Here is a 17,728-nt window from a genome sequence, read left to right as displayed (position 1 = left end):
CAAACTGGTGCCAACCTTGCCACTTCATATATTTTACCTTTTCCGAATAAGTAACTGGTATTTTTAAAGGGTTAAATCATTTAGGCCACTCATTTCTGTGTGGATATATTCAGGTCCTGAGCCCCTTCATAGGATATACATGTTCTCAGCCTGGCCCAATGCTATTTATGGCAAGTATACTGGTGCCAACATTGCCACTTCATATATTTTACATTTTCTGAATAAGTAACTGGTATTTTGAAAGGGTTAAAATCCTTTGGGCCACTTTATTCTGTAGGGATATATACAGGGCGTGAACCCCTTCATACAATCCACATGTTTTCATACTGGCACAATGGTTTCTATGGGGAAAAAACTGGTGCCAACCTTGACACTTCATATATTTTATATTTTCTAAAAAAGTAACTGGTGTTTTCAAAGAGTTAAAATCCTTTGGGCTACTAATTTCTGTGGGGATATATATAGGGAATGAACCCCCTCATAGAATAAACATGATCTCAGCCTGGCCTAACTCTTTTTGTAGCAAACAAACTAGTGCCAACGTTGCCATCTCATTTATTTTACCTTTTCTGTATAAGTAATTGGTGTTTTGAAAGGGATTTAAATCCTTTGGCCCACTCATTTATGTGTGGATATATACAGGACATGAGCCTCTTCATACAGCCCAATAATTTATTTGGCAAACTGGTGCCAACCTTGCCACTTAATATATTTTTCCTTTTCTGAATAAGTAGTATTTTAAAAAGGGTTAAAATCCTTTGGGCCACTTATTTCTGTGTAGACATATACAGGGCCTGAACCCTTTAATAGGATAGACATTTTCTTAACCTGGCCCAACACTTTTTATGGCAAACAAACTGGTGCCAACCTTGCTACTTCATATATTTTTACCTTTTCTGAATAAGTTACTGGTATTTTGAAAGGGTTAAAATAATTTGGGCCACTAATTTCTGTGTGGATATATACAGGGCGTGAGCCCTTTTATACATTCAATTTTTTTCAGACTGGCACAATGGGTTCTATGACAAACTGGTGCCAACCTTGCCACTTCATATATTTTGCCTTTTATAAATAAGTAACTTGTGTTTTAAAAGGGTTAAAATAATTTGGGCTACTGATTTCTGTGTGGATATATGCAGGGCGTGAGATCCTTTATACAATCCACATGTTTTTAGACTAGCCCAAAGATTTATATGGCAAAGAAACCCTTTTAAAATACAAGTTACTTATTTAGAAAAGGGAACATATGTGATTTGGCAAGGTTGGCATCAGCTTGTTTGTCAAAAAAAGCATTGGGCCAGGCTGAGAACATGTCTATCTTATGAAGTGGTTCATGCCCTGTACATATCCATACAGAAATAGGTGTCAAAAAAGACTTTAACTCTTAAAATACCAGTTACTTTTTTAAGAAAAGGTTAAAATAAATTAGGTGGCAAAGTTGGCACCAGTTTGTTTGCCATAAAGAGCATTGGGCCAGTCTGAAAACATTTTGTTTGTATGAAGGAGTTCACGCCTTGTGTGTGTGTGTGTGTATATATATATATATATATATATATATATATCTATATCCACACAGAAATTAGTGGGCCAAAGGATTTTAACCCTTTCAAAATACCAGTTACTTATTCAGTAAAGGAAACAAATATGAGATGGCAACGTTGGCACCAGTTTCTTTGCTACAAAAGAAGTTGGGCCAAGCTGAGATCATGTTTATTCTATGAAGGGGTTTAGAACCTGTATATAGCCACACAGAAATGAGTGACCCAAAGGATTTTTACCCTTTTAAAATAAGTTACTTATTCAGTAAGGGTAAAAAATATGAGGTTGCAAGGTTGGCACCAGTTTGTTTGCCATACTGTTGGGCTAGGCTGATAACATGAGGATCATATAAAGGGGCTAATGGCCTGTATATATCCACACAGACATGAGTGGCCCAAAGGATTTTAACCCTTTCAAAATACCAGTTACTTATTCAGAAATGGTAAAATATATGAAATAGCAAGGTTGGCACCAGTTTGTTTGCCATAGAAACCATTGGGCCAGGCTAAAAAACGTGGATTGTATAAAGGGGCTCATGCCCTCTATATATCTACACAGAAATGTGGACCCGGCTAAGATCATATCTATCCTATTAAAGGGTTTAGGCCCTTTATATATTCACATAGAAATGAGTGGCCCAAAGGATTTCAAACCCTTTTAAAATACCAGTTACCTATTCAGAAAAAGGAAAAACATATGAAGTGGCAAGGTTGGCACCAGTTTGTTTGCCATAAAAAGGGTTGGGCCAGGCTGAAAACATGTGGATTGTATCAAGGGGCTCGCAGTGTATATATATATATATATATAACACATAGAAACACCCAGCACTCACCAGCTAGCTCACAGCTAAGATAAAATCACAACTGGAAAGGTTAGTCACCACATCTGGCCAAATGGGAAAGCTCAGGCACCACGTCAAGGTCCCTTCCTTAGCCTGAGTCCCTAACACAGGCACACCATCATGCGAGCTCACAAAGCTAAACAAACTGAGAACAAAAAAGGGGTGCACAGGTGGCTGTAATCACCCATAGAAAATACAAAACATGGAAGGGAACTGCACTCCAAGACCGGATCAGGTACACATCCTGTGACTCAGTAACATCCAGCCCTGGGTGCTAAATAGCACTCCAAAAAAGCTGTGATGTCACCAGAGCCACAGGCAGTAAACCCCAGTCCGGAATGGGTGCAAGAACCAAGGGAGATTACAAATAAAAAGTAATACAACACATAGAAACACCCAGCACTCACCAGCTAGCTCACAGATAAGATAAAATCACAACTGGAAAGGTTAGTCACCGCATCTGGCCAAATGGGAAAGCTCAGGCACCACGTCAAGGTCCCTTCCTTAGCCTGAGTCCCTAACACAGGCACACCATCATGCGAGCTCACAAAGCTAAACAAACTGAGAACAAAGAAGTGGTGCACAGGTGGCTGTAATCACCCATAGAAAATACAAAACATGGAAGGGAACTGCACTCCAAGCCCGGATCAGGTACACATCCTGTGACTCAGTAACATCCAGCCCTGGGTGCTAAATAGCACTCCAAAAAAGCTGTGATGTCACCAGTGGTGCCTGAGCTTTCCCATTTGGCCAGATGCGGTGACTAACCTTTCCAGTTGTGATTTTATCTTAGCTGTGAGCTAGCTGGTGAGTGCTGGGTGTTTCTATGTGTTGTATTACTTTTTATTTGTAATCTCCCTTGGTTCTTGCACCCATTCCGGACTGGGGTTAACTGCCTGTGGCTCTGGTGACATCACAGCTTTTTTGGAGTGCTATTTAGCACCCAGGGCTGGATGTTACTGAGTCACAGGATGTGTACCTGATCCGGTCTTGGAGTCCAGTTCCCTTCCATGTTTTGTATTTTCTATGGGTGATTACAGCCACCTGTGCACCCCTTCTTTGTTCTCAGTTTGTTTAGCTTTGTGAGCTCGCATAATGGTGTGCCTGTGTTAGGGACTCAGGCTAAGGAAGGGACCTTGACGTGGTGCCTGAGCTTTCCCATTTGGCCAGATGCGGTGACTAACCTTTCCAGTTGTGATTTTATCTTAGCTGTGAGCTAGCTGGTGAGTGCTGGGTGTTTCTATGTGTTGTATTACTTTTTATTTGTAATCTCCCTTGGTTCTTGCACCCATTCCGGACTGGGGTTAACTGCCTGTGGCTCTGGTGACATCACAGCTTTTTTGGAGTGCTATTTAGCACCCAGGGCTGGATGTTACTGGGATGTGTACCTGATCCGGTCTTGGAGTGCAGTTCCCTTCCATGTTATATATATATATATATATATATATATATATATATATATACAGAAATGTGTGGCCCAAAGGATTTTAACCCTTTTCAAATACCAGTTACTTATTCAGAAACGGTAAAATATATGAAGTGGCAAGGTTGGCACCAATTTGTTTGTCTTAGAAACCATTGGGCCAGGTTAAAAACATGTGGAATGTATGAAGAAGCTCACGCCCTGTATATATCCACACATAAATGAGTGGCCAAAGGGATTTGAACTCTTTCCAAATACCAGTTACTTTTTCAGAAATGAAAAATATATAAAGTGGCAAGGTTGGCACCAGTTTGTTTGCCATAAAAAGTGTTGGGCCACGCTGAGCTCATATCTATCCTATTAAAGGGTTCAGGCCCTTTATATATCCACAAATAAATGAGTGGCCCAAAGGATTTTAACCCTTTTAAAATACCAGTTACTTTTTCAAAAAAGGAAAAATATATGAAGTGGCAGTGTTGGCACCAGTTTGTTTGCCATAAAAAGTGTTTGGCCAGGCTGAGAACATGTCTATCCAATTAAATGGCTCAGGCCCTTTATATATATATATTTATATATATATATATATATATATATATATATATATATATATATATATATATATATATATATATATATATATATATATATATATATATATATATATATATATATATATATATATATATATATATATATATATATATATATAATAAACATAAGGAAGTGCACTCCAAAGGGCTTGTATTTAAATATTCACCTTTATTGTGAACGTTTTCGAGCCTATGCAGCTCGTCCTCAGACAGGCAGGATATGAACAGTTACACTTACCACCACCGTGAATAAATACCCCTCCTACTCCTACGTCACAAAAGAATGTGACGTAGGAGTAGGAGGGGTATTTATTCACGGTGGTGGAAAGTGTAACTGTTCATATCCTGCCTGTCTGAGGACGAGCTGCATAGGCTCGAAAACGTTCACAATAATGGTGAATATTTAAATACAAGCCCTTTGGAGTGCACTTCCTTCTGTTTATATTTGATACCTTTTTTTGTTGCACCCAAGGCCTGGTTCTGCAAGTTAGGAGTGCACTTTGTCTCTTTTTATTTATATATATATATATATATATATATATATATATATATATATATATATATATATATATATATATATATACACACACACACATAGAAATGAGTGGCACAAAGGATTTTAACCCTTTTAAAATGCCAGTTACTTATTCAGAAAAGGAAAAATATATGAAGTGGCAGTGTTGGCACCAGTTTTGTTTGCCATAAAAAGTGTTTGGCCAGGCTGAGAACATGTCTATCCTATTAAATGGCTAATGCCCTAATATATATATATATATATATATATATATATATATATATATATATATATATATATATATATATATATATACACACACACACACAGAGAAATGAGTGGCACAAAGAATTTTAACCCTTTTAAAATGCCAGTTACTTATTCAGAAAAGATAAAATATATGAAGTGACAAGGTTGGCATCAGTTTGTTTGCTATAGAAACTGTTGGGCCAGTCTGAAAACATGTGGATTGTATGATGGGGTTCACTCCCTGTATATATCCACACAGAAAGGAGTGGCCCAAATAATTTTAACCCTTTTAAAATACCAGTTACTTATTCAAAAAAGGTAAAATATATGAGGTGGCAAGGTTGGCATCAGTTTATTTACTATAAAAAGCATTGGGCCAGGATTAAAACACAAGGGTTCTATGAAGGGGCTCATACCCTGTGTATATCCAGACATAAAGCAGTGGCGCAAAGGATTTTAACCCTTTCAATATACAATTTACTTATTCAAAACATAACCAAAATTGTTCCATGTTTACCATCTGTTTATTGCAATATAACATGTATTTGTATAAAATGTAAGTTTGTTTAGGTGTCAGGGAAAATTATTATATTATTTAAAATAAAAATAATTGTAGATATTTTGTTTCTACGTCTTTATTTGGCTGATTATAATCAGTTGCCCAATAAGAAGCCAACTTCAGCGAATAAGAAGCTGGCCGAATAAGACGCCAAACTCAGCCTCTTCATAAAACTACGTAGTGGAGGGAGCGAAGCTAGCAGCCCATCATGGTGGGCGTGCTGCTGTGTGCTCCGTAGCTGACAGGATTTGAAAGCGATCCCTAGAGCAATCCTTCACAACTGCTGGACCTAACACCGGATCGCAAGAAAAGTGGAATCAAGCGGCCCATCAGGGAAAGTTTAAAGGGACAGTTTACTCAAAAACGTTCTCCCCTTTAATTTGTTCCCAATGATCCACTTTGCCTGCTGGAGTGTATTAAATTGTTTACAAGTATTTCTATTACCCTTATATTGGCATTTGAAATAGTTTATTTAGCCTGTGGTATCCCCACCCATCCTGAAAGTTTTTGGCCTCGAGGCCAAGCTGTCTTAACACAGCCAGTAGAATAAATTACACTCCCAGTGGATTATAGAAGAGATATGGTAATAAAATGTTAATTTTCCTTTTGTTCTCTCCAAGTATTGGTGATTGGTTTATGGACAGATATCAGATAAAGACACATGTATATTTACACAATGTGATAAAGTAATGAGATCTGATTATACCTACAAGCTCAACCCATTTTATTAGGTTGTGGCTTCAAAACACAAAATCAGCTAATTCACATACATAAATAAACCTTAAAAAGCAAATCTCATGCAATTCATACTCTGCATCTAATAAAAAAAGTTATTTGAAAAGCATTAAGGGAAAAACTATTTTATGGTATACTGTCCCTTTAAGTGCGTCATTATGGCCTGCAGTACCAGCCGGGTGCGGACCTACTCAGCCTGCACTGAGATACTCAACTCGAGCTGGTAAAGTAGAAACACCCAGCAACACCACATCGCCACGCACATGTAAGGCACTATTAGCCAAGCCGCACATTATCAGCAGTGCCCGCCAGCCAGGTCGACGAAACGATAGCCTACACAAAACGGATAATCTGACACGGATAGTTTGAGCTGCTAAGTTAAGAGCTGAAACGCGTTGCTGTAACTTTTCACTTCACATTTGTGGCTACCAAGAGACACCATACTCCAGGAAACACGGAAATTACACGAAAAAACTTCTACAGCTGAGGGTGGAATTCCAGGACGTGTAGGGGAGAGGAGCTCGTGGCTTTCTTCTCTTCACTCAAGTGGGTTCCCGGAGCTGATTGTGTAGGCGGTATAACCGCCAATCTGGAATACAAATACTCGGAGCTCCAGAGTTAACTAAGGTACAAACAATTTCTCTCCTGGCATAGTGTATGCAGGCTTGTCGGACTTGAATTCACAGGCTCTTGAATACTATAAGAGTCGTATTGAGGAAAATCATTGTGTTTGAATATTATCACTACTATTATCCTCTTCTATTTTAAGCATTACTCTATGATACAGTCATAACCCTGTCTGCAGCAGAGGTTATTTGCATTTTAAGGTACAAATTTTTTTTGATGAAATAGGCCATATATTATAGATAGATAGATAGATTGGATCAATTGCGGTATTTTAAATATATACCAGATTGTTCTTTTGTATTTATGAATTATTTATGAACTTTTTAATATTTACATATCATTGCAATTAAATTTTATATTTTATCATTCATTATATTGGCTGTTGTGATTTTTCTTATTCTTTGTAATAGACATATTTTGTCAAATAATAGGCTTACATATTTTTTTTTAAAAGACCTGCCTTTTCAGGCGCCCGTAGTATATGTTTTTACTGCTTAAAATATTGTCTTACTAGTTTGTAGGGAACTAGTGTTATCTGTGGTGCTGGTCTATGTATTTTTAGTTTGGATTTATAGCACAAGAAGTTTTCTTTTTCAAAATTGAAGTAACTATCTGACCTACAGCAGACGCTTTAGCTGTCTACTACAGTCTGGCCAACAGCCATAAAGCTGCATAACATACAGAGCAATAACTGCTTGATTTCGGCACAATCCCACACAGCTTCAAAGCAGAATGTCAGTCAGAAAAGCGGCAAAAGCACTTAAATGAGCTAAAATGGATAAAGGGACACAAAACCCTAAAATGGCGATGAAGCCTATTGATGCCACACCATCTTTACAAATAGATACACATGATAACGTCAGTGATTCAGATGACTGTACAATCTTGCATATATAGCGAATAAACTAGATCCTTAACGATATCAGATCTCAATTCTCTGCCCACAAAGGAGGACTTTACTGCACTCATGACTTAAAGGGCCATTATACACTCATTTTTTCTTTGCATAAATGTTTTGTAGATGATCTATTTATAAAGCCCATAAAGTTTTTTTTTTTTAAAAATTATAATTTTGCTTATTTTTAAATAACATTGCTCTGATTTTCAGACTCCTAACCAAGCCCCAAAGTTTAATTTGAATACCGTCAGCTACCTTCTCCAGCTTGCTCCTGTTTGTGTAAAGGGTCTTTTCATATGCAAAAGAAGGGGGAGGGGGGGAGTGTCTTATTTTCCACTTGCAGTGGGCTTTCCAACTGCCTTTTCAACAGAGCTAAACTGACAGCTTCTAAGTACATTTTTAAACCATTTTATACTGGATTTTTAAATCAGTATCTGTGCATCTTATTCTTTATAGTAGTGTCTATTACATGCAGTTATATGAAAATGAGTGTATACTGTCCCGTTAAGTTAGCCAACTAATAAAAGAAGGGCTTAAAGAAGTGCGAAAGGATATAAATGAGCTTGGTAGCAGAGTAGAATACTTAGAAGAGGGGTCTGATCATATGAACACCAAATTTGACATGATGTCTAGACAATTAATGCAACAACATTCAACTATTGACAACTTTCGGTGACATATTGAGGACCTCGATAATAGAGGCTGGAGGCAAAATCTTCGGATCAGGGGTGTGCCTGAAAACATTCAACTTCTAGAAGAATACTTCCAAAAACTATTCAACTCACTCTTGCCGCTAGACAGAGCACATAGGGCTCTTCGCCCACAGCCAAGAGACTCTGATCCACCAAGAGACGTAATTCTAAAGTTCCAACTGTATAAAGATAAAGCAAAAATACTAGCCGCTGCTAGAATGTTGCAAACCAATCTAATGAATTTGAGGGAGCACAATTGCAAATTTATGCAGACCTCAGTCCACTCACACTTTCAAAAAGAAGAGAGGCAAGATACCTAACTCAACACCTCCAATCTTTGAAGATCCCGTATAGGTGGGGTTCCCTTTTTTGTTTGAAAGTCCTCAGGGGATCACAAACCTTCATGTATAGAACACCAGAAGATCTGGGGACATTCTGTAAAAATCTAAATATTCTGTCACCAACTCTCCCTAAGCTTCAAGAAGACCAAGAAAGTGGGAAACAATCTGACTACTCATTGCCCAAACCTCACAGACAACGCTGGACCAAAGTCAATAGGAAACGGAACAGGCTTACCTCACAAATGATGTAGAAAATGGTGCCACTTTACTCTTTGGTGAAGCCAAGACTCGTACAGAGACTTGTACACTTCAAGACATGTCCAGGAAACCCAAACAGCACTTGTTCATGTTCTATCCCAGTTTTACACATTATCATCCTGGACTTATGTTGCTGTTTTGTTAGTTATTGTTTTTAAGAGCTTTTTAACAAATGCAGAGAGTCAGGGCTCTGGTCTCTAGAGTTAACTTTAGTTTATACCTCCTGTTGAGGTCCTTTATATACTATGTGTATCTTTTAAACAGCCGATTATTGCTACACTGAGTTATATCATTCATATAAGTTATAATTTGACCTCTACAGTTTTTTTTAAGTCTGTTTGGTTAGCGAACCAAAACGACTCCTTAAAGGGATATGAAACCCAAATTTTTTCTTTCATGATTTAGAAAGAGCATGCAGTTTTTAACAACTTTCTAATTTTACTTCTATTATCTAAATTGCTTCATTCTTTTGATATAATTTGCTGAAAAGCATATCTAGGTATGCCCAGTAGCTGCTGATTGGTAGTTGCAAATAGATGCCTTGTGTGATTGTCTCACCCATGTACATTGCAATTTCTTCAATAAAGGATATCTTAAGAATGAAGCAAATTAGATAATAGAAGTAAATTGGAATGTTATTTAAAATTGTATTCTCTACCTGAACCATGAAAGAAAAAATGTGGGTTTAGTGTCCCTTTTAATAAATATTGCTTTCGGGAAATAATTAAGTACTTACGAAATACCCATAAAAAGCAAATGTTTAAGCTTTCTGTCCTGTACATAGCTCTTATAAACAGAGCTATTAGCACTCCCTTAATTACAATCTTATGCGACACAGTGATGTATTGTTTAACACCATTTCTAGTTGAATGCAATTATTGTATGTTGCTGTGTTTTCTTCATATTGGGAAATAAGAACCTGGCCAACAGGAGCAGGCAAAGACACCCCAGCCAAAGGCTTAAATACTCCTCCCACTTCCCTCATCCCCCAGTTATTCTTTGCCTTTCGTCCCAGGAAGTTGGCAGAGAAGTGTCAGAAGTTTGTTTTCCTCTCTTATGGAGGGTAGTACTCTTCGACATGGGAGTTTTAAGTAATCATGTCAGTCTCTTAGTGAGGACTTGGATGAAAGTTAAAGTCCGGAAATGCAGTAAGAGTCTTTCTTCGAAACCATCCCGACTCATTTTAACAACTCCTCATGCAATCGGCGTTGTCAAACTTTGCTTTTTTCTGCTTTTTTCTCTCAAGTCCATATCGGAGGCGAGGCTACTATCCATCACACTTGAAGGGCCGTGTTCCTGTTCCACGGCGTAGATTCCGGTAAGATCGTTTCATTTTACTTATTCATGATTGTACTGTAACTTATTTGCTCCTGCAAACTCACATGAAAAATACAGGGTCTCAGTGGGACTTCTTTAGTATCTTGGAATCAAGGGTTAATATCTCCTGAGGGGGATTATTGAACAGGGGGGGGGGGGTTAATCATGTTTGTTATGTGATTCAATCTTCTTATGTGTAATGTTAACTGGGCTTGTGGCTTTTGGAACATAACGGCCTTTTGAAGTGAAGTTTTTTTGGACTGTACGGTTCACCTTGTGACCGGGCGTGTTTACGTTCTGGTCTCCCATTTCCGCATTCTTGACTGTGTGGCGACGGAGAATTCTAGTCCGCTGGTGTCTGGTTCATAGGAGGTGGTGAGTGCCCCAGCCATTGTGGGTGTCAGGTGCCGTCTAAATTGTTATATATATAGTGCATTTTTTTGTTATCCTTTACCCAGTTATGGAGGATGCTGATGTTGAGATTGTTCAACTTTCTGATTCAAATTTTTCGTCCTGTGACGAATACGAATTGGCCCCATTGACTCAGGTCAGTCAGTTATGTTCTTTAGGCCATTCTTGAGCGCCTTGTTCCTCTGGCTCGGGGATTCAAGGGACTGCTTAGCCATCCGCCTCGGGGTGCCCTGTCCTGCGGGAGGCGAGTGTAACTGTTCCTGAGTTGTGCCTTTCGTTACAGGCTGACTCGCCTTCGTGTTCTACTAAGACACGTTTTTGAGCTGTTTGGGGACCCTATCCTTCTCGGTTATGGGACTCATCAGTCTCCTCCTTAGAATGGCTCACCTCATTAGACATGGGGGGATGAAGTAATCTCCTTTGTCTTGTTATCGAGATCCTTCCCAGTTTTGTTGGAAGAACAGGGTTTCCGTTAGACTGGTCCTGCTGTTCTTCTTGGGCGTTAACCCTCGGGTTGCCTGTTATTTTATTTTATCTGGTTAGGATGAATTTTCATTTCTTTTTCATACTATGTTTCCTGCGGGAACTTATAAATCTCTGGGATCTATACTTGCTGTTTGCTTCTACGGAAGTTGTTCTGGACACATTAGTCCCATGGTTGTCAGTTTTTCTTCCTCCCTCTCTGAGGGCGGATTTAACCAGCTTTGCAGTTACGACCCTGGTTGCAAGCTGGTCCCGCTTGGGTTTAGATCTTCTGTCTCGCGGCTTATTCAGACACATTGCGCCTATTATTCCCTGCTGGTCAGGATGGGGTGCTGAGTGCTCTTAACATTATTTATGTTCTTGTTATTTGTTTTACAAGTTTCAGCTAATCATTCTCAAGAGGACTTGTGGGTCCGTGTGGCTCTCTCTGTTATTTCCGATACCCTCGGAACCTAGAGTATTCCTTCCCACGTGGTGGGAAAATTAGAGGGTTTTGCGCCTCTTTTCCGTCGGTCAGGTGGTGTTGCTTTAGGAAATTGTCCTTTTTGGACTTGTTCCTTTAGTGGTTCTCTTCTTCCTTGAGACCTCTTGGATTGTCCGTTTCTCCTTGTGGATGGGTCGCCTTCGGGGGACTTAGATTCCCTTCGGGAGTTGGTTGTTCTTTTTTTGGGACATTAGACAGTGAGGTCTTTTTAGGGCTCGGGTTAGGGGTCCTTCCCTGGTATTGTCAATGCTCTGCATCTCTTTCTTGGGATAGAAGAGGTCCTAGTGGTTTTCCACTCATATGGTTCAGGTATTGCCATCCATGTGGCATCTAAACCCATGTTTTACTGTCCTCTGACTTCAAATCTAAGGTGGTGTGGAGGCTTGATGTTGCTCTGTTCCGGGTGACTTGTCCTCACTGTTCCCCTTGTGTCTGGAATTAGTGGCTAGCTGGACAGCTAGCTCAGCATACTAATGCTCTGTGGCTCTCTGTACTGTAGGAAACCAAGGGTTGCTAGTTAGATCCCCGGAGAAGTCTACTCAGCCTTTCCTCTTTTCAAGGTTGATAAAATCAGCAGCGCCTTGTGTCCCTTAGGGGTATTAGCCGCACTTTCAAGTGCAGTCATGTTAATGTTACTTGGACGCCTGTTAGCTCTAGTATCTTTTTATGGCCCTGGCTCTTTGGAGTGTTGGGCTCCTGCAAGATGTGGTCTCTTCCCTTTGTGTCAGGACTTGCAAGGGTTTCTTTCTCTTGTTATCTGGGTTATTCTTGATTTTTTTCACTGGGAGGTCTGTTTTTTTTATATCTGACGAGGGATTTATGTTGCTGAAAGATCGTGTAATTTAAACATTTGTGGGGCCCGGGCTTCATGTCCTGATCTTCCGGTTGTCGAGGGTTTTACTCTGCATTTTCTCTTTGTGGTTCCCGCTGTGGGATGTTACCGGACCTTATTATCCTAGGACTGGCCAGGGGGTTGCAGTCTCCAGGGTACTTGGGCTTAGCCCTTGTTCTGGCTGTTCTGTTTTACAACCAGATTTACTGAGAGCCGGGGCTCCTTGGGGCTTGTCTTGTGCCGGACAATACGGGTCCCTTGGGACAGCCAACTAACGTGACCTAATGGTGGGCTTTTCTGCCTAGCAAACGGAAGGTTTTCGGTTGCTCAGCGTTCACTTTTGCGCCTGGTATGTGTGCTAGCACGATGGTGTTTTAAGGGGTTCTTCCGTGTTCGTCAGTGACGTGGCTTTGTGTCCTCTCGGTTCTTCCTATGACTTCCTGTCTTATGGGCAGGTGTTTATCGATGCTCTCCTCTTGAGGGGGCTCGTTGTCCTCCTTTACGGAGGTGTGATTCCCTTTTTTGGGGCCTCTCTTGTGTTTGGAAGGTTGGAACAGATGTTTATCTGGTTCGGGAATTGGTCTGCTCTTTGAGTTGTTCCTTTCCATCTGGGGAGCTGCTGGCTCCGCATTGAACTTCCTTTCGGTTCCCTTGCTTTCAGATCTGCCGTTGCTTGGGCTGGTCCGGCTAGGTGTAAGATCTGAGATCTGTTGTTCATCCTCAGGTCTTGGGGGTGACAGTGGACCTTCTTTTTTTTAGAGGTTATGTGCCTCTCCCCCTTTGAGATCTGTGACTAGGCTTGGTGGCCTGGATTGCCTGGAGAGTGTCCTCTGTCTTGGAGGTTGGGCAGTCTATTTTGCGCGGCCGCTTCTTCCTTACGGATAGTGTTTTCTCTGTGTCTTCCTACGGATGGCAGCGTGTTACTGGACTCGGATGTTTATTTTCAGAGTTTGCTACTTGTAATTTTCTATTTGCTTAGTCTCTGAGTTCTGACGTTTTGAGGATTTTGTCTTCAGCTGTCTTTTTCGGTGCTGTTGCATGATGTTTGGGAGATTCTTCTCCTTGGTGATGCCTGGTTGCTCCTTGCGGGTTAGGCGTCGTCTCCCCTTATTCTCGGGATCCATTTGTGTCTCTGTGGACTTGGCCTTCCTTTGAAGGGATTTTTTTCCTTTATGGATTTTGCTGTACATTTTGGGTATCCATTTGGCTTACCCTTGTCCTCTCCCTTTTGGGGATTTTGGTACTGTACTAGTAATGGGACTGACTGCTGGGCGACGGTTTGCCTGGAGGAGTGTTGGCTCAGTGAGTCTGCTTGCAGTCTCTAGTTAGGCTTTCGGACTATCTGCGGGTCAGTGTCCTTGGGGCCTTTTCCTTCTAGTTTTTTTGCTCTGCTCCGACGAAGAGTGGTTTGGTTGGGTTGTTGTTTTTTCAGGCCTGGTGCCCTCAGAATGGGCCGCCTATTGTACCCTCCTGTTTTGGCATTCAGTGTCCTCTATAGCTTGGGTATTGTTTTCCCAAAAGTAATGAATGCAGCTGTGGACTCTTTCCATTTATGAACAAAAACTTAAATTATACTTACCTGATCATTTTCTTTTCTTCAGATGGAAAGAGTCCACAGCTCCCCACTCGTCTCTTATTTTTTTATTCTTTTGGCACCTTTTCACCCTTGTATTTCTTCTACAGTTCCTTGTTCCTCGGCAGAATGACTGGGGGATGAGGGAAGTGGGAGGAGTATTTAAGCCTTTGACTGGGGTGTCTTTGCCTCCTCCTGGTGGCCAGGTTATTATTTCCCAAAAGTAATGAATGCAGCTGTGGACTCTTTCCATCTGAAGAAAGAAAATTATCAGGTAATTTAAGTTTTTGTGTGTTTTTTTCTTTTTCAGTTATGTTCTTTATCTATTCTCTTCATCTACAGGAAACCGGCTTCCTACTTCTCTTGGCCCCCTTCCTTCCCTTTCTCCTAAATCTTACCTTTGAAAGTGTACTACATGATGCTTCCACAAACCGTAAGTTAAACATTTTTTGCACCAACCACAGTGGGGACTACACAACATCACATTATTTTTCAGAATCCCCTAACCATTATGTTAGCTTGACTATTAAAAAAAATGCACAATGAACCCCCCTAAATTAAAAATGTCCCAAAATGTAAAGGGTCTAAATTCTCCCACAAAACATTAGATAGACATTAATTGGTTTCATAAACTAGAGGGGGATGTTGTGTTCCTGCAGGAGACCCATTTCTGTAAGACACAGGCCCCCACATGCTCCTCCAGATACTACCCCTCGGATTCTTTAATCACAATGTGACAAAGACAAATGGGGAGGTAATTTTACTACATAGACAACTTCCATTCCAGCTCATATCTCAACACTCAGATAGCAAGGGTAGGTTGCTGATTCTCATTGGCACACTATACAACCAACAGGTCACTTTGGTTAATATATATGCTCCAAATAAGGGTCAAGCGAAATTTGTCAAAAAATCACTTGAAACTCAGGCACCATTAGCAAAGGGTATTGTCCTCCTGGCTAGGGATTTCAATGTAGCCCTATCTCCTAATCTTGACTGTTCACATGGACGTAGCAGTGTTCCCTTGTCAGCCCTTCATAGTATTAATTCAAAATTAAAATCTCACTCATTTATTGATGTTTGGCGGCAACAACACCCAAGTGGCAGAGAGTAGACACATTCTACTGTCACCCGCAGAAAACCTCATCTAGAATTGATTACTTCTTTTTGAACCAGCTTAGTTTACACTTGGTAGACTCATCATACATTTCACCCACACCATGGTCAGAATACTCTATGCTAAACCTTGAAAGCCTGTGTATATCAGCCCCCTTAACACAATATTGTTGGAGACTTGATGAAACTCTGTTAAAAAACAAAAAAAAAAAAAAAAAAACATTTTTATAACTGACAAAACCACTGTTGCACTCTCTGAATACTTTACATTCAATCAAAGTGACACTATCAGTCCAAATGTGATATGGGATGCCCATAAGGCAGTAATAAGAGGGGAGTTCTTGAAGCATAAGGCAATTTTAACAAATCTATGAGACAGGAATATAAGCTGTGTGAATTAAAAGATAAACACAATTGTTTGCCTTCGGATGCAACAATCATTAAAGACCTCTCTATAGCTAGAACGGAATTAAACACATATTTACACAAAGAGGCACTGAGGAGAGCTTTTTATCTTAAAAAAAAGATATTTCACCAAAGTAAATATAACTAGCACTTTGCTGGCTAGGGCTCTTAGATAAAAAACACAACTCTTATAAACACTGCATATCTAGTCCCAACAATACAACTACTAAGGATAGTAAAGGGATACGTTTAGGGAATACTGCCAAAAACTATATAATCTTCCACCATCTCAGGATATACAAGAGATGGAGATATACATTAAGGAGGTCGATCTCCCCACCCTTTTGCAGGAAGATTCAGATCTATTGCATGCTCCAAAAGAAATTGCTGAAGTTTTACATGCAATCGAGTCTTTACCGTCAGAAAAAAGGCCGGGACCTGACTGTTTCTCTAACCAATACTACAAAACTTTTAAACAAATTTTAGCCCCTCACTTAATAAAAGCTTTTCAAGCAATAGACAAAGATGGATGTTTTTTTCCGCAAGATACATTGTCCGCACATATAACTCTCATCCATAAAATAGTTAAATCCCCTATTGATCCAGGAAATTATTGTCCTATTTCTCTTTAATAAACGTTGATGCAAAACTCTATGCTAAATTTTAGCACATAGGCTAAATAAATACCTGCCACAGCTTATTCATGTGGACCAAGCTGGCTTTATCCCGCATCAGGAGACCAGAGACAATACGATCAGGACCCTACACCTGATAGATCACGCTAAAAATGCAGGTTTTGAAACAGTCTTGGTCTCTACAGACGCGGAGAAAGCCTTTGACAGAATCTTAAATCAACCCTGAGAGTTTTCGGAATTGGCACAAAAATAAGTTAAGTGAATATTCAGCCTGTATAGAGACCCTACTGCTAGGATAAAAGATAATGGAATTCACTCAGACCCCTTCTCTATAAATAACGGTACAAGACAGGTGTGTCCGCTTTCTCCCCTGCTGTTTGCTATGGCAATGGAACCACTGGCTGCACACATTAGCTTTAACCAGAAAATCAAAGGAACCAGCCTAGGGCTCAATAATTATAAAATTAGTTTATATGCTGAGGATATCCTTTTAACCATAACTGCCCCCCTCAGATCTATCCCTTCCCTATTAAAGGAGTTTTATGAATTCGGCAGATTGTCACACTTCCACATTAATAGTCAAAAATCAAACATTTTAAACATTAGCATGAGCCCTCAAAAATTCATAGATCTTTCTAAAATATGCCAGTATCAGCAACAAAAACAACATATAAAATATCTAGGGGTTAATATAACTCCAAAACTTTCCTCCCTATTTCTATCCAATTATATTCCGCTGCTTAAAAACATTCTAAAGACTGTCAAACATGGCAACAGAAGCCTTTCTCATGGTGGGGAAGGATACAAATCATTAAAATGTCTATACTACCGCGTATCCTTTATATGCTGCAAACACTGCCACTCAATTTGCCTAACTCATATATAACTCAACTACAAACAGTCCTAAATAAGTTCATATGGAACTGCCATAAACCCAGAGTAGCGAGGAAAACCTTCTACAGATCTAGACATAATGGCGACTTAGGCGTTCCGCATATACTATGGTACTATCAAGTCAACACACCAGTGTATCTTGGATTGGTACACAGGGGCGGAGGATAAAGCATTGATCTCGCTAGATTCCTATATCCTTAAAATTTCTGAGTTCGGTCCCTTATGTTGGCTACCTCCCAACTGCAGACCAGGTCGAGTGAAAACATCACCTCTCTATATGCACATCTTTGGTAGTTGGGACAATATTGTCAA

Source organism: Bombina bombina, chromosome 1, assembly GCF_027579735.1.
Source record: "Bombina bombina isolate aBomBom1 chromosome 1, aBomBom1.pri, whole genome shotgun sequence".
NCBI classification, from domain to species: Eukaryota; Metazoa; Chordata; class Amphibia; order Anura; family Bombinatoridae; genus Bombina; species Bombina bombina.
This window is presented reverse-complemented; position numbering follows the sequence as displayed.